Source organism: Salvelinus fontinalis, chromosome 5 (genome assembly GCF_029448725.1).
Source record: "Salvelinus fontinalis isolate EN_2023a chromosome 5, ASM2944872v1, whole genome shotgun sequence".
Taxonomy (NCBI): domain Eukaryota; kingdom Metazoa; phylum Chordata; class Actinopteri; order Salmoniformes; family Salmonidae; genus Salvelinus; species Salvelinus fontinalis.
Window position 1 is genome coordinate 58,453,576 of NC_074669.1, and position 22,766 is coordinate 58,476,341.

Genomic DNA, 22,766 nt, shown 5'->3' on the forward strand with positions numbered 1-22,766 from the left:
CAATTGACACAGGTGAATAGCAAACTGAGTGGAAATCATCCTCAATTACAGGGACACAATTCTGAATGTGGCAAATGTAGCTTTCACAACCATCTTCCTGAAATTGAGAGCTGTAAAGGTTTTCATAAAAGGAATTGACAAATTATGATATTGTAATGGGATCTTTGCATAAAACATCGTTAATTTTGAGTGCAGTTATAGATTTTCTTTTGTAGTTTCTCTTTTCAAGTGCAAAAAAGTAACTAGTGTTTATTTCCCCCTCTTCAATCCATTTTGCTCTTGACCTTACAAAGGCGCCCTTTGCCAGATCCGTGTAAGTCTGTTCTAATTCTAGTTGTAAAGACCTGAACACAGACTCCTCTTCTTCAGATAGATTATCTTTCTTTAGAAAACTTTCAAACTTACTCATCATCTCCTTTTCTCTATGGTTCTTTAATTGCATCAGCTCTTTGGCGCATTTAATGGCTACAACTCTGACTTTATATTTGAAAAATTCCCATCTACTTCCATGACCCAAGTCTTTTCTTTCTAAAATATCTTTATCTGATGATTTGATGTTTTCAATGAGATCAGTATCTTTAAGAAGTGTATTGTTTCATTTCCAATACCCTCGAGTGCCTTTTGATTTTTTAGTAGCTCGTAAATTCAGGGAAATCAAGTGATGATCAGAAAAGGGAGCCAACTGATGATCTACATCTATAACAAATTGTAACAAAAAAGGGGAAATTAGGAATAAATCTATTCTAGATTTAGGTGACATAGTTTTGTTGGTCCAGGTATAACCCTTAGCATCCGGATTGAAATAACGCCAGGCATCCTCAACACAGAGATCTTTGCATAATTTAGTGATGATATTGCTATTCTGAAGGCTTTGACTCGTTCTAGGAGGAAAACGATCAGCAGATGCATCAGGTGTTTTATTAAAATCCCCTGAAATAATTAGAAAAGCCTCTGAGTATTTGTTGTTTAAATCCTGTACTTTCCTGGTAAATTGGGTAAAAAGGGGTCTTATTAGGAGCATGTGAGTTATGTCCGTATACATTACAGATGATGAAAATAGCATTGTCAAGTTTAACAGTTACTATGACCCATCTGCCGTCTTGTGAAGATGTGGATTCTAGAACGTCACCTTTAAACTTGTGAATAAGTGTCAAAACACCAGCAGAATGGTTTGATCCATGACTGAAATAGGCCATATCTCCCCATTGTGATTTCCAACATTTCAAATCACTTTCACCCGAATGAGTTTCCTGAAGAAGGACAAAATCTGCATTACTGCGTTTACAGTATAAAAATAAAGCTTTCCTTTTTGTAGGATTTCTCAAACCCCTAGCATTCAGACTAACGATATTGAGTGAATTGAAAACGAACTCCTGCATTAAAAAAAGAAAGAACACAAATTAGATAACAAGTATTAATATGAACAATAAAACAAACGGTGAACCTTGAGAGGATTACTCGACGGAAAACTACGCTCAGCTGAGGTAGCGGTGGTTAACAGAATAACACATCTATTTACTTCCTTTTCTTTGGCAAGTGTTCATCAGTTGTAGTTCGAACGGTACGTGTATTATTGGCAGTACATTAACTGTACTCATGGTAGTACTCACAGTTCCAATTTGGTTCATGTCAACAGAGTTACCCAGTAATCATTCTTCCTTCGATAAACGCGTGTGGGCCCTTGAACCCCGCCTTCTTTCCCTCTTGTCGCGCCTTCTGTATCAGCGGCCACAGTTTCTCTCTGGCAGCCTGATCCTGCGGTATCAGAGCTTCTTTGATGCGGAGTTTCTTCTCGTCCAGAAACTTGTTCCCCTTGGCCATTTTCCATATGATGTCCCGGGAATGGCGCATTGTTAAGAGCAAGATGATATTACAAGGGGGTTCATCAGATCTTCGTTTCCCAAGTCGATGTACCACATCAATCACGTCTCTTAGCCTGTCTTTGATGCATGGTGCCACTTTTCCCAGGATATGAATAACTACTTCTCTAATATCCTCTCCCTCCTTTACACCTTGGATTTTCAGATTCCACCTGCCAGAGTACCTTTGAAGTTCAGCTACATTCTCACACAGCTCATTATTTTTGGATTGCATTTTCTTCAGCTCATTCTCTAGGAACGTTCTTTTCCTTGTTCTCGCTCACAATTTTGTGTAGTTGATTGACAGTTTCTGACAAATGATCGATCTTCTTTGATGTTTCTTCTGTAGCCCGCTCTATGATGGACACTTTGGAGAGCGTGGCGTCTTGTTTAGTAGACAGGGACTGGATTGCAGAGAAAAGTTCCGACATGGAAATGTCGTCTTTTACTTTTTTCACCGGAGGATTTTTACTTGGGGTCTGAGGTAAAGAGGTTGCAAGGATTTCATCCTGGTCAGTTTTGTTCTTTCTCTTGTTAGAGTTCGCGGCTTCTTGTGTATCCATGCAGCTCTGGTCCTCGTTGTGGCTAGCTAGCATGTCAGCCGTCTTCTGTGAGACTTGGATATTTCGTCTACTTTTGTCTTTCTGTCGTGTTCTTCCCATTCAACTTGACAAAAACTAACTCTAAACTTATCCCATGTCCATAAAAAAAAGTTATAGTTAGTTTCTTTCAATATTAATAGCCAATATTTGACTGTTAACCACCTAACCCTCAATATTGCTTTGAAGAGCGCAAAAACACTCCCTCTCACAGCGACGCCATCTTGGCCTTCCGACAGTAACCAGGGTAACGGGGATACCTAGTCATTTTTGCGTCAACATTGCATGCGATCATCATTCTCAAAGCCGCTGTTTACTTCTAAGATCACTTTAGCACCGCCCTAAAAACCCGATTCAAATTCGACACAAACCTTCAAATAGGTATGTAATGACACGTTATATAAACTCTTTATAGTGCTTTATTTACATTTTAGAGGCGATAAGGTGATAAGTTGGACAGATCGAGTGAAAAAAAAGCAATTTCCCACACAACATCTCTCCTTCTCACTATCATGCATTAGTTTCGCTTCCCCACCCGCCATTTAAAAAAAAGACCCGACGGGGCTCATTGCCTGTTTGAATTATGCAGAAACGGCAAGCGTTTAGTTCATGTAATAGATTCTGTTGGAAAGGGGAGAAATTGTGCTTTACAATGGTATTGACATTACAGTTGATCTGGAAGTATTACGTTTTTGGGGCGCTAAAATAAGGGCAATTGTACGGACCAAGGCAATGTACGAGTTTACGTGAGTTTACATTACTGTTGCTCCTATCTAACAGATATCTTGTGTCCTACCTAACCATGTATCACTACTGTTGCTCCTATCTAAAATATATATTGTGTCCTACCTAACTATGTATCACTACTGTTGCTCCTATCTAACATATATCTTGTGTCCTACCTAACCATGTATCACTACTGTTGCTCCTATCTAACAGATATCTTGTGTCCTACCTAACCATGTATCACTACTGCTGCTCCTATCTAACAGATATCTTGTGTCCTACCTAACCATGTATCACTATTGTTGCTCCTATCTAACAGATATCTTGTGTCCTACCTAACCATGTGTCACTACTGTTGCTCCTATCTAACAGATATCTTGTGTCCTACCTAACCATGTATCACTACTGTTGCTCCTATCTAACAGATATCTTGTGTCCTACCTAACCATGTATCACTTCTGTTGCTCCTATCTAACAGATATCTTGTGTCCTACCTAACCATGTATCACTACTGTTGCTCCTATCTAACAGATATCTTGTGTCCTACCTAACCATGTGTCACTACTGTTGCTCCTATCTAACAGATATCTTGTGTTCTACCTAACCATGTATCACTACTGTTGCTCCTATCTAACCATGTATCACTACTGTTGCTCCTATCTAACAGATATCTTGTGTCCTACCTAACCATGTATCACTACTGTTGCTCCTATCTAACAGATATATTGTGTTCTACCTAACCATGTATCACTACTGTTGCTCCTATCTAACAGATATCTTGTGTCCTACCTAACCATGTATCACTACTGTTGCTCCTATCTAACAGATATCTTGTGTCCTACCTAACCATGTATCACTACTGTTGCTCCTATCTCACAGATATCTTGTGTCCTACCTAACCATGTATCACTACTGTTGCTCCTATCTAACAGATATCTTGTGTCCTACCTAACCATGTATCACTACTGTTGCTCCTATCTAACAGATATATTGTGTCCTACCTAACCATGTATCACTACTGTTGCTCCTATCTAACAGATATCTTGTGTCCTACCTAACCATGTATCACTACTGTTGCTCCTATCTAACAGATATCTTGTGTCCTACCTAACCATGTTGTAGTCTGTCCAAGAGGAGAATCACACAAGACTGACAGTCTGTAATTTTATTAAAAGCATTCAGTTGATTACATGGCAGTTTAGAGAGCAACATCATAACAATAATCTACATCATAAACTATATCATAACATTTATAATCAATAACATCATTATCTATATACTATTAACAACATCATAACAATAATCTACATCATAATCAGTAATCAATATCATAACATTTATAATCAATAACATCATGAGAGGTAAACAACAACAACAAACCCCTTAATTAAAAAATGTTTCAAAATACAAAGAATGAACAGATGATTATAATACATGAACTAATAATGGAGACACTTCAAGATAAAGAATCTAAGAGACACTAAATAAGATAAAGAATCTAAGAGACACTAAATAAGATAAAGAATCTAAGAGACACTAAATAAGATAAAGAATCTAAGAGACACTAAATAAGATAAAGAATCTAAGAGACACTAAATAAGATAAAGAATCTAAGAGACACTAAATAAGATAAAGAATCTAAGAGACACTAAATAAGATAAAGAATCTAAGAGACACTAAATAAGATAAAGAATTTACGAGACACTAAAGAATCTAAGAGACACTAAAGAATCTAAGAGACACTAAATAATCTAAGAGACACTAAATAAGATAAATAATCTAAGAGACACTAAATAAGATAAAGAATCTGAGACACTAAATAAGATAAAGAATCTAAGAGACACGAAATAAGATAAAGAATCTAAGAGACACTAAATAAGATAAAGAATCTAAGAGACACTAAATAAGATAAAGACAAAAGCAAAAATCAATAAATTCTGGAACGCAAAACAGACGTAATTGAGCTACTCGCTTAAAATAATCAAAACCCCATGTTACCCAAAACCCCAAGTTACCAAAACCCCAAGTTATCAAAACCCCAAGTTACCAAAACCCCAAGTTACCAAAACCCCAAGTTACCCAAAACCCCAAGTTACCCAAAACCCATGTTACTAAAACCCCATGTTTCCCAAAACCCCATGTTTCCCAAAACCCCAAGTTACCCAAAACCCATGTTACCCAAAACCCCAAGTTACCCAAAACCCCAAGTTACCCAAAACCCCAAGTTACCCAAAACACCAAGTTACCCAAAACACCAAGTTACCCAAACCCCATGTTACCCAAAACCCATGTTACTAAAACCCCATGTTACCAAAACCCCAAGTTACCCAAAACCTCATGTTACCCAAAACCCCATGTTACCCAAAACCCCATGTTACCCAAAACCCCATGTTACCCAAAACCCCATGTTACCCAAAACCCCATGTTACCCAAAACACCATGTTACCCAAACGCCATGTTACCCAGAACCCCATGTTACCCAGAACCCCATGTTACCCAGAACCCCATGTTACCCAGAACCCCATGTTACCCAAAACCCCATGTTACCCAAACCCCATGTTACCCAGAACCCCATGTTATCCAAAACCCCATGTTACCCAGAACCCCATGTTACCCAGAACCCCATGTTACCCTGGTGGTAAAAACCAAACTAAAAGGAATAATGGTGGTTGCAGTCACTCCTTTTAGATTTCTTCCAAGGTTCTAGAAAGATAAACTAATTCTGAACTTGTTATTAAAATTAGAACCACTTCAGGTTTGTCACCACATTTTAAACACCAGTCCACTGTTGACCATCGATTTAAAACACAAAACTGACCTAAGATCAGCATGTAGGATCAGCTTCATTCTACTCCTACTCCGTCCCCTGGGCTGCTCTCTCCTCTCCCGGTCCAGCTTCAGCTCTGGAGCTCAGAGAGACCATCTCCATGGCATTGACATCAAGATCCATGCTGCTCACCCTGTTCACTCTCTTCTGCCTCCTGGTGGGCTAGGGAGACACAGCACCAACAGTCAGACATTTACTCTCTAGTATCTCCTTTCTCTCTCCCTCCCTCTCCTCCTCCCCCTCTCCCTCTAGTTTAAATGACTTGTAACGTCTGAGTAAATGTCTTTACCTTGTAGTACAGGTAGGAGGTGGTGATGGCTGTCAGTAGGAGCAGCAGCACTACAACGTGTCTGATGATGAAGGCTGGCAGAGGAGAGGCTGCAAACAGAAACACCTTTGATGAGGGGACTGATCATCATCACATAGATCTGTGGGAAATCTGTCAATGACAAAGTTATAAGTCTGGTTCATGTTCAGTTACCTGTGATGGTGAGGGAGAGGAGCTCACTCTCAGAGGAGAAGTTATGAGAGAAAACATAATTGTCATAAACACAGCTGTAGTTCCCTTGGTGGGAGTCATCTGCAGCAGGGAAGAGGAAGGCAGCAGAGTGATTGACAGCTGGCTGGGTCTGGGTTCTGTTGGAGCCGGTGAACGTGAGGAGGAAGGAGCCTCCTGGGTACTGTGGCTGAATGGAGCAGGTGATGGTGAAGCTGTAACCCCTGAACATCTCAGGCCCCTGGTGGCCCCTGAAGACCCCTCCCATTGAGTCAGTCAGGGAGATATCAGGCTGGACCAGGAGATCTGTAACAATAAAAGAGAAGAAGAAAAACCTCTTCAACTAGTTTCCTATAGATATGACAATAACATCAGCATGTAACAGTGCCAGCCACCCTCCCTCACAGGGCAACATGAGTAGTGGGCCTACAGTCACTGAGACAACATATGTTGATATCAGGCTTAAGCAGGACATCTGGAACAAGAGGAGAGAAAAAGAAAACGTAGCTCCTCAACTACTTTCCTCATTTAGATATGACAATAACATGACATGTGACAGTGGTAGTGAGTAGAGACGTTCACTGAGATAACACTCAAATACAAAAGCATTCTGGGATATTTAACTTGTATTTGATTCCTACTTGACTGAGTGATCTATTTAGTAAAGCAGACTTTCAAGCTAAACAGTCATCATGAGAGGTGCAGAGGAAGTTGTATGAATGAAGGAAATCAGTTGAATATAATTATAATATGTTGATATTTCCTGAGCAGATCACTGTGAGTCCAGGAAGGAGATATAATACATGGACAAAAGTATGTGGAACTCAGCAGTGAGTTTTACAACAGAGGATTATTTTTACGCTCTACGTGGTTCAACACTCGGCGGTCCGTTCTGTCAGCTTGTGTTGTCTACCACTTCACGGCTGAGCCGTTGTTGCTCCTAGACGTGCCACGTTAAGTCACTGAGATCTTCAATAAGTCCAATCTACCTTAAATGTTTGTCTATGGAGATTTCATGACTGTGTGCTCGATGATATACACATTAGATTTTATACAGCTGTCAGCAACAGTGTGGCTAAAATAGCCGAATCCACTGATGTCCACATACATTTGGCCATATGGTGTATCTTGTTATTACCTGAGCAGATCACTGTGAGTTCAGGAAGGAGATCATAGCTTCTGTAACACTCCCTCAGTGAAGACTGAGACCCAGAACAGTCAACTCCAAACCCTCTAGTGTTGTTTCCAGGAAGTACTGAAACAGTGGAGCCACAACCCAGCTGTCTACACACTACTGCAGCTATAGCCTTCATGTTCCAGTCAGTTCCCACAATCCTCCACTCTCCCTGGTCGTACCACTCCACTCCACCAGCACAGCGACTGCCTCCTCCCACCAGCCTCACATCATCAGGCTCTGAGAAAAGAAAAGAGAGAGACAGTAATCTTACTATTTTCTCACTAAAACACACCTATATTGTCTCTCATATTCTTCACTCCAGGTGAGAAACAATGTTGATTGAGTGACAAACTGTTTCTTACCTGAGCAGGTGAGTCCAACAGCATTGCCAGGTAGGCAGGTGTTGTGTTTTCTGTCTGAGGTGTCACAGTCCAGGAGAAGGGACTCTTTGCCTTTACACTGGAACTCTTTATCCCAGGTCTGACCCTCACCTCCTCCATAGAGCCCCCCCTGTAGAGCTGCAGGAGCCCCACAGCCAAGCTCCCCACAGACTACCTCTGCATCCTGCCGGTCAAAGTCAGCTTCACACACTGAGGCCCAGGACTGATTGGACTTCACCTCCACTCTCCCAGAGCAGAGACCAGCTCCATCCACAAGCCGCACAGACTCTGGAGAAAAAGAGTTGGTTGAACATTCAATCAGTTTTGTTGATGACACTGTCAAGGACTAAACACAAATATGTTGGATAAAAGATTGTAGTTTGCTATGTTTGATACTGTAAGAGGTAGAAATGGGTTCTTAGTCACTCAGGATCGGGTTGGGAATAATGCAGGCAGGAGACAGGAATAAGTTCACTTCACTTTATAGAAAATAAACAGCTGGACATCCATCAGGCAGCTTCACTTCAGTACCATCTGAACTACAATGATCTGCCCATGAACATCTCCCATAAACCAATATGACAAACACAAATATAATGTTTAAATACATCTGACATCTCTCCCTCTATTTAAATGAAATAAAAACACATAAAACATGATACATGGTAATATTGTATAATGTACAAATAAATCTCTCAATATGACCAGTCTCTTACCTGAACAGGTCACATGATGATAATATCCACCATCACAGACACCACGTCTTACTTTTATGATGTCACAATGTCTAATAGTAGACTCATCTCCATCACATCTCAATAGTGTGACTCTTCTTCCCAGTCTGAATCCTCCTCTTCCCTCTTCAATCAGACGTCCTCTAGATTCAGCTACAGGATTCCCACAGTTCAGCTCTCTACACACAACCTTAACCTCTCTCATGCTCCACCACGTAGGACATAGACCGAACCACTCTCCTTCATAGAAGAATTCCACTGTCCCAGAACAGGAAGTGGTCCCATTCACCAGTCTGACTGAGAGTTCAGCTGTAAACAGCAGAGAGGAAAACACAGTGGTGAGGACAGATGATGACAGTGATTCTGTTATTCTAACAGCAGTAATGCTTTGTGGTTGACAAGTATTAGTAGTTCCATAAAACACTACTTGTTATTGGGTTTTAGAATGGTTTGTATGGACACATGAATTTCTCCATGTGGGATAATAAAGTTGACTAATATTGAACTGTTATAGTCACTGTAGATTTATACTCTACCTACCTGGTGGACTGACGCTTTGAGCCTGGAGATCTGAGGAGAAAGACAGAGACAGAGGAGAAAGAGAGAGACAGAGGAGAAAGGGAGGAGTCAGAGGAAGAGTGAGACAGAGGAGAAAGGGAGGAGTCAGAGGAAGAGAGAGACAGAGGAGAAAGGGAGGAATCAGAGGAAGAGAGAGACAGAGGAGAAAGGGAGGAGTCAGAGGAAGAGAGAGACAGAGGAGAAAGGGAGGAGTCAGAGGAAGAGAGAGACAGAGGAGAAAGGGAGGAGTCAGAGGCAGAGAGAGACAGAGGAGAAAGGGAGGAGTCAGAGGAAGAGAGAGGCAGAGGAGAAAGGGAGGAGTCAGAGGAAGAGAGAGACAGAGGAGAAAGGGAGGAGACAGAGGAGAAAGGGAGGAGTCAGAGGAAGAGAGAGACAGAGGTTAAATGAACATCAACATGACCTTTCATGATGTGATGGGAAGATAGGCTTATCGTTGGTATGGTGCAACAACACCCATGTGTACATACACTATATATACAAAAGTATGTGGACACCCTTCAAATTAGTGGATTCTATTTCAGGCACACCCCTTCCTGACAGGTGTACAAAATCAAGCACACAGCCATGTAATCTCCATAGACAAACATTGTCAGTAGAATGGCCTTAATGAAGAGCTCAGTGACTTTCAACATGACAACATCATAGGATGCCACCTTTCCAAGTCAGACGGTCAAATTTCATAATCCACCAACTCCTCTTCTCCCTTCTCTCCTCTCCTCATCTGCCCCTCTCCTCCCCTCTTCTCTTCTCCCCCCTCTCCTATTCCTCTCCCCCTCTCCTCTCCCTCACTTCTCCTCTTATTGTCCTCTCTTCTCCTCTTCTCCTCATCTCTACTCCACTTCTCCCTCTCTCTTCTACTAATCTTCCCCTCTCTTCTCCCTCTCTCCTCCCCCTCTCATCTACTCTTCTCCCTCTCTCCTCATCTACTCTTCTCCCTCTCTCCTCATCTACTCTTCTCCCTCTCTCCTCATCTACTCTTCTCCCTCTCTCCTCATCTTCTCTTCTCCCTCTCTCCTCATCTTCTCTTCTCCTCTGTTCCCCCTCTCTTCTCCTCTGTTCCCCCTCTCTTCTCCTCTGTTCCCCCTCTCTTCTCCTCTGTTCCCCCTCTCTTCTCCTCTGTTCCCCCTCTCTTCTCCTCTGTTCCCCCTCTCTTCTCCTCTGTTCCCCCTCTCTTCTCCTCTGTTCCCCCTCTCTTCTCCTCTGTTCCCCCTCTCCTCTTCTGCCCCTCTCCTCTTCTCCCCCTGTCCTCTTCTCCCCCTGTCCTCTCCTCTCACTTTTCTTCTCCCTTCTCCACTTCTCCCCCTCTTCTGCCCCTCCCTTCTCCACCCCGCTCTCCTCTCCTCTACACTCCTCCCAGCTCTCCCTCTCTCCTCCCCTCTACTCTTCTCCCCCTCTCCTCATCTCTTCTCTCCTCTTATCCCCATCTCTTCTCCTCTTCTCCCCATCTCTTCTCCTCTTTCCCCCATCTCTTCTCCTCTCCTCAATTCTCTGCTTCTCACCCTCTCCTCTTTCCCCCCTTTCTCTCCTCTCCCCTCTTCTCTTCTCCCTTATCTTCCTCTCTCTTCTCCACCTCTCTCCGCTCTCCTCTTCTGCACCTCTCCTCACTCTCCCATCTCATCTACTCTTCTCCCCCTCCCCTATTCTCCCCCCTCTCCACACCTCCCCCTCTCTTCTCCTCTTTCCCCCCTCTCCACTCCCCCTCTCCTCTTCTCCACCTATCATCTTCTCTCTTCTCCTTCCCCACTTCTGCCCCTCTCTTCTCCTCTTTTGACACTATTCTCCTCTTCTCCCCCTCTCATTCTCCCTCATCTCCTCTCCCCTTCTCCTCTCACTTTTCTTCTCCCCTCTCCACTTCTCTCCCTCTCTTCTCCTCTTCTGCCCCTCCCTTCTCCACCCCGCTCTCCCTCCCCCCTCTACTCTTCTCCCCCTCTCCTCTTATCCCCCTCTCTTCTCCTCTTCTCCACCTCTACCCTTCTTCTCCTCAGCTCTTCTCCTCTTTCCCCCCTCTCTTCTCCCCATCTTCTCTTCTCCCCTCTCCCTTCTCTTCCTCTCTCTTCTCCACCTCTTTTCTAATCTTCTCCCCCCTTCTCCCCTCTCCTCTATCTCATCTACTCTTCTCTTCTCCCCCTCTCCTCCCCCTCTTCTCTCCCTCTCATCTTCTCCAACCCTCTCCTCTCTCGTCTTATCCCGCTCTCTTCTCCTCTTCTCCCCCTCTCTTCTCCTCATCTCTTCTCTTCTCCCTTTTCTCTTCTCCCCCTCTCTTCTCCCCCTTCCCCCATCTCTTCTCCTCCCCCTTCTCCCCCATCTTCTCTTCTCCTCTCCCCCTTCTCTTCCTCACCTCTCTTCTAATCTTCTCCCCCCTTCTCTTCTCCCTGTCCCCGCTCTCCACACCCCCCCCTCTCTTCTCTTTTGCCCCTCTTCTCCCACTCTTCTACCCTCTCATCTTTTCCAACCCTCTCTTCTCCTCCCCTTCCCCACTTCTGCCCCTCTTCCCCTCTCCAATCCTCTCCTCCTCTCATTTTTCTTCTCCCCTCTCTACCCCCTCTTCTCCCCCTCTCTTCTCCTTTTCTCCCTCTTCTTCTCTTCTCTTCTCCTCTCCCCACCTCTTCTCCTCTTCTCCCCCTTCTTCTCTTCTCTTCTCCTCTCCCCACCTCTTCTCCCCCTCTCTTCTCCTCCCCCTCTCTTCTCCTCTTTCCCCCACCGCTTCTCCTCTTTCCCCCACTTCTTCTCCTCTTTCCCCCACTTCTTCTCCTCTTTCCCCCACTTCTTCTCCTCTTTCCCCCACTTCTTCTCCTCTTTCCCGCATCTCTTCTCCTCCTCTTCCCCCTTCATCTCCTCTTCTCACCCTCTTGTCTTTAACCCCTCCCCTCTCAACATGGATCTAGTCCAATCAGACGTGTCTCGCCTCAACATGGATCTAGTCCAATCAGACGTGTCTCGCCTCAACATGGATCTAGTCCAATCAGACGTGTCTCGCCTCAACATGGATCTAGTCCAATCAGACGTGTCTCGCCTCAACATGGATCTAGTCCAATCAGACGAGTCTCACCTCAACATGGATCTAGTCCAATCAGACGTGTCTCACCTCAACATGGATCTAGTCCAATCAGACGTGTCTCACCTCAACATGTATCTAGTCCAATCAGACGTCTCACCTCAACATGGATCTAGTCCAATCAGACGTCTCACCTCAACATGGATCTAGTCCAATCAGACGTGTCTCACCTCAACATGGATCTAGTCCAATCAGACGTGTCTCACCTCAACATGGCTCTAGTCCAATCAGACGTGTCTCACCTCAACATGGATCTAGTCCAATCAGACGTGTTCACACTGATATTGATCTAATAGGCAACAGTGACTTTTTTAATGCAACAGAATAAACACTAAAAAACACATTACATTTCAATAGGTGCAATAACTTATCTCTGTACACTATTCTGATTAGATACTATTTAATGCTGAGTTTGGACACAGGTTTTTATAGGAAAACTAAGGCACCTGGACCACATATTGAGATGTGCCTTTGGTTAAGTAAATCAGTTGTTACATGAGGTGACAGTTGTAGGACTGTTAACAAAGTAGCTGAATTGTCAAAGACCGTAGCCTGAGGTCACCCAAAGAAAAGTAATCCAGCACTTTTTCTTGTAAAGAATTACAAATCTACCACTTTCATATAAACCCCTCGATACACAGCAGAAAATCTACATTGAATCCATCCACCAAACATCCTGATTTGTTTTAATCAATCAATCAATTTTATTTTATATAGCCCTTCGTACATCAGCTAATATCTCGAAGTGCTGTACAGAAACCCAGCCTAAAACCCCAAACAGCTAATAATGCAGGTGTAGAAACACTTTTTATGACACTAAAATAACCTTCAACTACAGTATATATGAAGGGATTATTGTCATTGTTACATTATATAGGCTACAGTAAGTTCTATTCTTCCATTTTAAATAACAGGCTCTCCCACCATCTAGAATCATCAGGTCTGCTTGCAGATGAACAGAATGTCTTGGAAAGACAGACCTTTACACCTCATAGGCCTGTCCAATACATTGTGGATTTTTATTATTTATACTTTCCTTACAAGTTGGGATTTAAATTGATGGACACGCCATGACGTCTCAGTGAAAATGTATTATATATATTTATTATAAAACAATTAAGAAAACGTCCCTCAAATCCTGTTAAATGTATATAGAGGTATTAGTCTCATGCTACAGTATATAAATGATATTGTTCCATTTTAAACAGCCTAACAGGCTCTCCCACCATCTCTAATGATCTGGTCTGCTTGATGATGAACTAAATGTAGACCACAGCATGATTATTATATGACTACCACATCTCTGTACCCCCCCACACACAATCCATGTTTGGTAGATGCTCTTTTCATTTACAATTTAACCTTTAGCCTACCATTTCTGCGGCCGTGTGGAAATCTGTAACGTCCGATCAGTTTGGCCTGTAAACTGTGGAAAGATGAGACTCAGGAACACGATGATGTTCTCCGTTTTGCTCTACGACCCCATAAGCATCGTCTGAAGTCATACAGTCCATCTGCCAACTTCTGTCTGTAGTGTCAGAACCGTTTGGACTACACACTAACATGACCCCACTATGGAAAGGTGAGTCTCTCAGGAACACATACAGGTTGTATTGATCTAGGACACACTAACATGACCCCACTATGGAAAGGTGAGTCTCTCAGGAACACATACAGGTTGTATTGATCTAGGACACACTAACATGACCCCACTATGGAAAGGTGAGTCTCTCAGGAACACGTACAGGTTGGTTTGATCTAGGACACACTAACATGACCCCACTATGGAAAGGTGAGTCTCTCAGGAACACATACAGGTTGTATTGATCTAGGACACACTAACATGACCCCACTATGGAAAGGTGAGTCTCTCAGGAACACATACAGGTTGGTTTGATCTAGGACACACTAACATGACCCCACTATGGAAAGGTGAGTCTCTCAGGAACACATACAGGTTGGTTTGATCTAGGACACACTAACATGACCCCACTATGGAAAGGTGAGTCTCTCAGGAACACATACAGGTTGGTTTGATCTAGGACACACTAACATGACCCCACTATGGAAAGGTGAGTCTCTCAGGAACAATATACAAATGAAGTGAGCATAGCCTTGCTATTGAGAAAGGATTGAAACAGGCAGAGAGAAGACAGGCTATGTGCCCACTGCCACAAAATGAGGTGGAAACTGAGCTGTACTTTCTAACCTCCTGCCAAATGTACAACGATATAAGAGACACATATTTCCCTCAGATTACAAGGACCCCAAAATAATTTGAAAACAAATATAATATTGACAAGCTCCCGTATCTGTTAGGTGAAATACCACAGTGTTCAATCATGTCAGCAGAATGTGTGACCTGTTGTGATGAGACCAGGGTAACCAGTGGAGAACAAACACCACAGTAAATAAAACCTAGGACTAGATTTATCACTTTAGTTCATTTCCCTTGACATTTGTACTTCTACTTTTTGTACACACAGCTCACGCTCTCCTACAGACACCAGCTGGCTGAGAGGGCCCTAGTGGAACCAGCTGACTGAGAGGGCCCTAGTGTAGCCAGCTGGTTGAGAGGGCACTAGTGGAGCCAGCTGGTTGAGAGGGCCCTAGTGTAGCCAGCTGGTTGAGAGGGCCCTAGTGGAGCCAGCTGGTTGAGAGGGCACTAGTGTAGCCAGCTGGTTGAGAGGGCACTAGTGGAGCCAGCTGGTTGAGAGGGCACTAGTGGAGCCAGCTGGTTGAGAGGGCCCTAGTGGAGCCAGCTGGTTGAGAGGGCCCTAGTGGAGCCAGCTGGTTGAGAGGGCCCTAGTGGAGCCAGCTGGTTGAGAGGGCCCTAGTGTAGCCAGCTGGTTGAGAGGGCACTAGTGTAGCCAGCTGGTTGAGAGGGCACTAGTGTAGCCAGCTGGTTGAGAGGGCACTAGTGTAGCCAGCTGGTTGAGAGGGCACTAGTGTAGCCAGCTGGTTGAGAGGGCCCTAGTGTAGCCAGCTGGTTGAGAGGGCCCTAGTGTAGCCAGCTGGTTGAGAGGGCCCTAGTGTAGCCAGCTGGTTGAGAGGGCACTAGTGTAGCCAGCTGGTTGAGAGGGCCCTAGTGTAGCCAGCTGGTTGAGAGGGCCCTAGTGTAGCCAGCTGGTTGAGAGGGCACTAGTGTAGCCAGCTGGTTGAGAGGGCCCTAGTGTAACCAGCTGGTTGAGAGGGCACTAGTGTAGCCAGCTGGTTGAGAGGGCACTAGTGGTACCGGGGTACCGGTGCAGAGTCAATGTGCGGGTCACCGGTGTCAAGGTTATTGAGGTAATATGTACATGTAGGTAGAGTTATTAAAGTGACTATACATAGATAATAACAGAGAGTCGCAGCAGCGTAGGCGAAGGGGGGGACAATGCAAATAGTCTGGGTAGCCATTTGATTAGATGTTCAGGAGTCTTATGGCTTGGGTGTAAAAGATGTTTAGAAGCCTCTTGGACCTAGACTTGGTGCTCCGGTACCGCTTGCCGTGCGGTAGAAGAGAGAACAGTCTATGACTAGGGTGACTGGAGTCTTTGACCATTTTTATGGCCTTCCTCTGACACCGCCTGGTATAGATGTCCTGGATGGCAGGCAGCTTGACCCAGTGATGTACTGGGCCGTACGCACTACCCTCTATAGTGTCATGCGGTCAGAGGTCGATCAGTTGCCATACCAGGCAGTGATGCAAACCGTCAGGATGCTCCTCTGTCCCATAGACACATCAAGTAGTTTGGGTGTGTAGAAATACAGCTAAACCTAGGGTATGGATAAATGGGGTGTGTAGAAATACAGCTAATCCTAGGGTATGGCTAAATGGGATGTGTAGAAATACAGCTAAACCTAGGGTATGGCTAAATGGGGTGTGTAGAAATACAGCTAAACCTAGGGTATGGATAAATGGGGTGTGTAGAAATACAGCTAAACCTAGGGTATGGCTAAATGGGATGTGTAGAAATACAGCTAAACCTAGGGTATGGCTAAATGGGATGTGTAGAAATACAGCTAAACCTAGGGTATGGATAAATGGGGTGTGTAGAAATACAGCTAATCCTAGGGTATGGCTAAATGGGATGTGTAGAAATACAGCTAAACCTAGGGTATGGCTAAATGGGGTGTGTAGAAATACAGCTAAACCTAGGGTATGGCTAAATGGGGTGTGTAGAAATACAGCTAAACCTAGGGTATGACTAAATGGGGTGTGTATAAATCCCCCCACCAGTTGAAGCTAATTTACTGTTCATAAAAACTCTAAAATAAAGTAGTAAAAAATAGGTATTGTAAAGTCTTTCGTCGTTGGATGGAAGAGAGGAGGACCAAATCGCAGCGTAGTACGTTTCCATACTTATTGGAACACTTATTAAACACGAACAAAACAATAAACAGAATGAAACCAACGACGCTACAGACCTGAACCTGTGAACCTAGTGAAAACAAAGAACGCAATGAACAGGAACAATCACCCACAAACAAACAGTGAACACAGCCTACCTAAATATGGTTCCCAATCAGAAACAACGTAAAACACCTGCCTCTGATTGAGAACCATATCAGGCCAATCAGACACACCTAAACCAATGAGACACAAAACATAGAATATACCCACCCAGCTCACGTCCTGACCAACTAAACAAAGACTAAACAAAGGAAATAAGGTCAGGAGCGTGACAGGTATTATGTGAACAATAGATTAGTAAGAGGAAAAAACAACAGTAAAAAGACAGTGAATAATAACAATAGTGAGGCAAAATACAGTAGAGAGGTTATATACAGTAGAGGCTATATACAGTAGAGAGGTTATATACAGTAGAGAGGCTATATACAGTAGAGAGGCTATATACAGTAGTGAGACTATATACAGTAGTGAGACTATATACAGTAGTGAGACTATATACAGTAGTGAGACTATATACAGTAGAGAGGCTATATACAGTAGAGAGGCTATATACAGTAGTGAGACTATATACAGTAGTGAGACTATATACAGTAGTGAGACTATATACAGTAGTGAGACTATATACAGTAGAGGCTATATACAGTAGAGAGGCTATATACAGTAGAGAGGCTATATACAGTAGAGAGGTTATACACAGTAGAGAGGCTATATACAGTAGAGGCTATATACAGTAGAGGCTATATACAGTAGAGGCTATATACAGTAGAGGCTATATACAGTAGAGGCTATATACAGTAGAGGTTATATACAGTAGAGGTTATATACAGTAGAGAGGTTATATACAGTAGAGAGGTTATATACAGTAGAGAGGCTTTATGCAGTAGTGAGGTTATATACAGTAGAGAGGTTATATACAGTAGAGAGGTTATATACAGTAGAGAGGTTATATACAGTAGAGGCTATATACAGTAGAGATGCTATATACAGTAGAGATGCTATATACAGTAGACAGGTTATATACAGTAGTGAGGCTATATACAGTAGAGAGGTTATATACAGTAGAGAGGTTATATACAGTAGAGAGGTTATATACAGTAGAGGCTATATACAGTTTTATTTGTATTTATTTATTTCACCTTTATTTAACCAGGTAGGCAAGTTGAGAACAAGTTCTCATTTACAACTGCGACCTGGCCAAGATAAAGCAAAGCAATTCGACACATACAACAACACAGAGTTACACATGGAATAAACAAAACATAGTCAATAAAACAGTAGAACAAAAGAAAACAAAAAGTCTATATACAGTGAGTGCAAATGAGGTAAGTTAAGGAAATAAATATGCCATGGTGGCGAAGTAATGACAATATTGCAATTAAACACTGGAATGGTAGATCGACAGAAGATGAATGTGCAGGTAGAGATACTGGGGTGCAAAGGAGCAAAATAAATAAATAAATACCAGTATGGGGATGAGGTAGGTAGATAGATAGATAGATAGATGGGCTGTTTACAGATGGGCTATGTACAGGTGCAGTGATCTGTAAGCTGCTCTGACAGCTGGTGCTTAAAGCTAATGAGGGAGATATGAGTCTCCAGCTTCAGAGATTTTTGGAAGGAAAGACGACCAAAAGTGGGTTTGGCGACGAGTATGAAGCGAGGGCCAACCAACGAGAGCGTACAGGTCGCAATGGTGGGTAGTGTATGGGGCTTTGGTGACAAAACGGTGTGTTTTGGTGTGTTTTTGGAGGCTATTTTATAGATGACATCACCAAAGTCGAGGATCGGTCAGTTTTACGAGGGTATGTTTGGCAGCATGAGTGAAGGAGGCTTTGTTGCGATATAGGAAGCCGATTCAATTTTGAATTGGAGATGCTTAATGTGAGTCTGGAAGGATAGTTTACAGTCTAACCAGACACCCAGGTATGTGTAGTTGTCCACGTATTCTAAATCAGAGCCGTCCAGAGTAGTGATGCTGGACGGGCGAGCAGGTGCGGGCAGTGATCGATTTAATAGCATGCATTTAGTTTTACTTGCGTTTAAGAGCAGTTGGAGGCCACGGAAGGAGAGTTGTATGGCATTGAAGCTCGTCTGGAGGTTAGTTAACACAGTGTCCAAGGAGGGGGCAGAAGTGTACAGGTAGGGGTTATGGAACCGGATGTGCTACCTGTCACAGACCTGCTGTTTTCAACTCTTAATGATCGGCTATGAAAAGCCAACTGACATTAATTCCTGATTATTATTTGACCATGCTTGTCATTTATGAACATTTTGAAAATCTTGGCTCTCTCTAATTCTCTCCTTCTCTCTTTCTTTCTCTCTCTCGGAGGACCTGAGCCCTAGGACCATACGTCAGGACTACCGGGCATGATGACTCCTTGCTGTCCCCAGTCCACCTGGCCTTGCTGCTATTCCAGTTTCAACTGTTCTGCCTGCAGTTATGGAACCGCCACCTGTCCCAGACCTGCTATTTTCAACTCTTAATGATCGGCTATGAAAAGCCAACTGAAAATTATTCATGATTATTATTTGACCATGCTTGTCACTTATGAACATTTTGAACATCTTGGCATAGTTCTGTTATAATCTCCACCCGGCACAGCCAGAAGAGGACTGGCCACCCCTCATAGCCTGGTTCCTCTCTAGGTTTTGGCCTTTCTAGGGAGTTTTTCCTAGCCACCGTGCTTCTACACCTGCATTGCTTGCTGTTTGGGGTTTTAGGCTGGGTTTCTGTACAGCACTTCGAGATATTAGCTGATGTACGAAGGGCTATATAAAATAAACTTGATTTGATTTGATTTGATACAGAATGGTGTCGTCTGCGTAGAGGTGGATCAGAGACTCACCAGCAGCAAGAGCAACATCATTGATGTATACAGAAAAGAGAGACGGCCCGAGAATTGAACCCTGTGGCACACCCATAGAGCATAGAGACTGTCAGAGGTCCGGACAACAGGCCCTCCGATTTGGCACACTGAACTCTATCAGAGAAGTAGTTGGTAAACCAGGCGAGGCAATCATTTGAGAAACCAAGGCTGTTGAGTCTGCCGATAAAAATACAGTGATTGACAGAGTCGAAAGCCTTGTCCAGGTCGATGAATACGGCTGCACAGTAATGTCTCTTATCGATGGCGGTTGTGATGTCGTTTAGAACCTTGAGCGTGGCTGAGGTGCACCCATGACCAGCTCTGAAACCAGATTGCATAGCGGCGAAGGTATGATGGGATTTGAAATGGTCAGTAATCTGTTGGTTAACTTGGCTTTCGAAGACCTTAGAAAGACAGGGTAGGATAGATATAGGTCTGTAGCAGTTTGGGTCAAGAGTGTCCCCCCCTTTGAAGAGGGGGATGACCGCGGCAGCTTTCCAATCTTTGGGAATCTCAGACGATACGAGGTTGAACAGGCTAGTAATATCGGTTGCAACAATTTCGGCAGATTATTTTAGAAAGAGAGGGTCCAGATTGTCTAGCCCGGCTGATTTGTAGGGGTCCAGACTTTTCAGCTCTTTCAGAACATCAGCTATCTGGATTAGGGTAAAGGAGAAATGGTGGGGTCTTTGGTGGGTTGCTGTGGAGGGTGCCGGGCTGTTGACCGGGGTAGTTGTAGCCAGGTGGAAAGCATGGCCAGCCGTAGAGAAATGCTAATTGAAATTCTCAATTATAGTGGATTTATCGGTGGTGACAGTGTTTCCTAGCCTCAGTGCAGTGGGCAGCTGGGAGGAGGTGCTCTTATTCTCCATGGACTTTACAGTGTCCCAGAACTTTTTTGAGTTAGTACTACAGGATGCAAATTTCTGTTTGAAAAAGCTAGCCTTAGCTTTTCTAACTGCCTGTGTATATTTGTTCCTAATTTCCCTGAAAAGTTGCATATCACAGGGGGTATTCGATGCTCATGCAGAACGGCATAGGATGTTTTTGTGCTGGTCAAGGGCAGACAGGTCTGGAGTGAACCAAGGACTATATCTATTCCTAGTTCTACATTTTTTGAGAGGGGCATGCTTATTTAAGATGGTGAGGAAGGCACTTTTAAAGAATAGCCAGACATCATCTACTGATGGGATGAGGTCAATGTCATTCCAGGATACCCCGGCCAAGCTGAAGAGAGAGATATAGTCTCTAGAGATGTTTAAACCAGGTGATGTCATCGCATATGTAGGAGGTGGGACAACATGGTTGTTTAAGGCATATTGAGCAGGGCTAGAGGCTGTACAGTGAAATAAGACAGTACTCACTAACCAGGACAGTAATGGACGAGGCATATTGAAATTAGAGAGAGGCATGCGTAGCCAAGTGAACATATGGGTCCAGTGAGTGGTTGGGCTGGCTGGGGACACGTCGATTCAGACGGTTAGCAGGCCGATGCTAACAAGCTAACAGTTAGTAGGCCGGGGCTAAACAAGCTAGCAGCTAGTAGACTGGGGCAAGCTAGCAGTTAGCAGGCCGGGTTAGCAAGCAAGCAGTTACCAAGGGCTAGCAGTTAGCAGACCGGGCAGGCAAGCTAGCAGTTAGCAGACCGGGTTAGCAAGCAAGCAGATAGCAGGGGCTAGAAAGTTAGCCTTTGGGGGACGTCGCGATAGGGGTAAGTCTGTTTTTGCCTCTTCGTGCGGTGACGTCGATATACTAGTCGTGGAATTAGTAGGGTTCCAAGTAGCTCTAGGTAGCTAGCAGGCCTAGCTGGTTAGCATAATTGGCCTTCAGCGGGCGTCGCGCCTGAGGGGCCTGTTGGAATCCTCGGGCAGATTATGTCGGTATTCCAGTCGTAGGGGATCTGCGGGGTTCCGTGCCCCGTACCGGCTGTAGAAGGGGTCTGGATATTATAGCCCAGGAGTATACTTTGGTGGTAGCACAGGAGCCCTGGCCGGGCTAGCTTCAAGCTAATTGGTGCTTGCTCTGGGATGGAAACGCTAGCCAGGAGTAGTCATCCGGGATTGCGGTTAGCTAGTTGTGAAGATCCAGATGAAAATGTTCAGTTTGCGGTAGGAATCCGGGGATAAAAATAACAGGTCCGTTATGCTCTGATTAGAGTCACGTTGTTCGAACTGGCGAGAGCTTTCCGAGCTGAAGGTTAGCTGATGACCGCTGGCAATGGTTTGCTGACTGATAGCTGGTAGTTAGCTGGCTAGCTTCAGTCGAGGAATTCCAGATCCGAAGTAAATCTAAATACTTTAGGGAAAAAAAGCAGATCCACGCCACATTGGGTGAGGCGGGTTGCAGTTGAGTATTTAGATGTTGAGGTTTAGCAAAATATTTTAAAGGATATGCGACGAAAAAGATGTAAAACGATACATACAAGGGACACGACAGGACAAAGACGTCTGACTGCTACGCCATCTTGGAACAATTGAGAGGCTATATACAGTAGAGAGTAGAGACAGTAGAGAGGCTATATACAGTAGAGAGGTTATATACAGTAGAGGCTATATACAGTAGAGAGGTTATATACACTAGAGAGGCTATTTACAGTAGAGAGGCTATATAGGGGTAGAGAAGTTATATACAGTAGAGAGGCTATATACAGTAGAGAGGCTATATACAGTAGAGAGGCTATATACAGTAGAGAGGCTATATACAGTAGAGAGGCGATATACAGTAGAGAGGTTATATACAGTAGAGAGGCTATGTACAGTAGAGAGGCTATGTACAGTAGAGAGGCTATATACAATAGAGTGGCTATATACAGTAGTGAGGCTATATACAGTAGAGAGGCTATATATAATAGAGAGGCTATATATAATAGAGAGGCTATATACAGTAGTGAGGCTATATACAGTAGAGGCTATATACAGTAGAGAGGTTATATACACTAGAGAGGCTATTTACAGTAGAGAGGCTATATAGGGGTAGAGAAGTTATATACAGTAGAGAGGCTATATACAGTAGAGAGGCTATATACAGTAGAGAGGCTATATACAGTAGAGAGGCTATATACAGTAGAGAGG

General features: G+C 43.7%; 1 long non-coding RNA gene across 1 annotated transcript in view; it reads right to left on the reverse strand.

Moving 5' to 3' along the window:
- Positions 1–9,274: 9,274 nt before the first annotated feature.
- LOC129855944 (uncharacterized) overlaps positions 9,275–22,766 on the reverse strand; it is a 28,344-nt gene continuing 14,852 nt past the window's right edge. Inside the window, exons 2-3 of the long non-coding RNA XR_008759583.1 lie at positions 13,806–13,858; positions 9,275–9,368 (exon numbers count right to left, since the gene is read on the reverse strand). This is a non-coding gene — a long non-coding RNA (uncharacterized LOC129855944). The remainder of the gene's footprint in view (positions 9,369–13,805; positions 13,859–22,766) is intronic.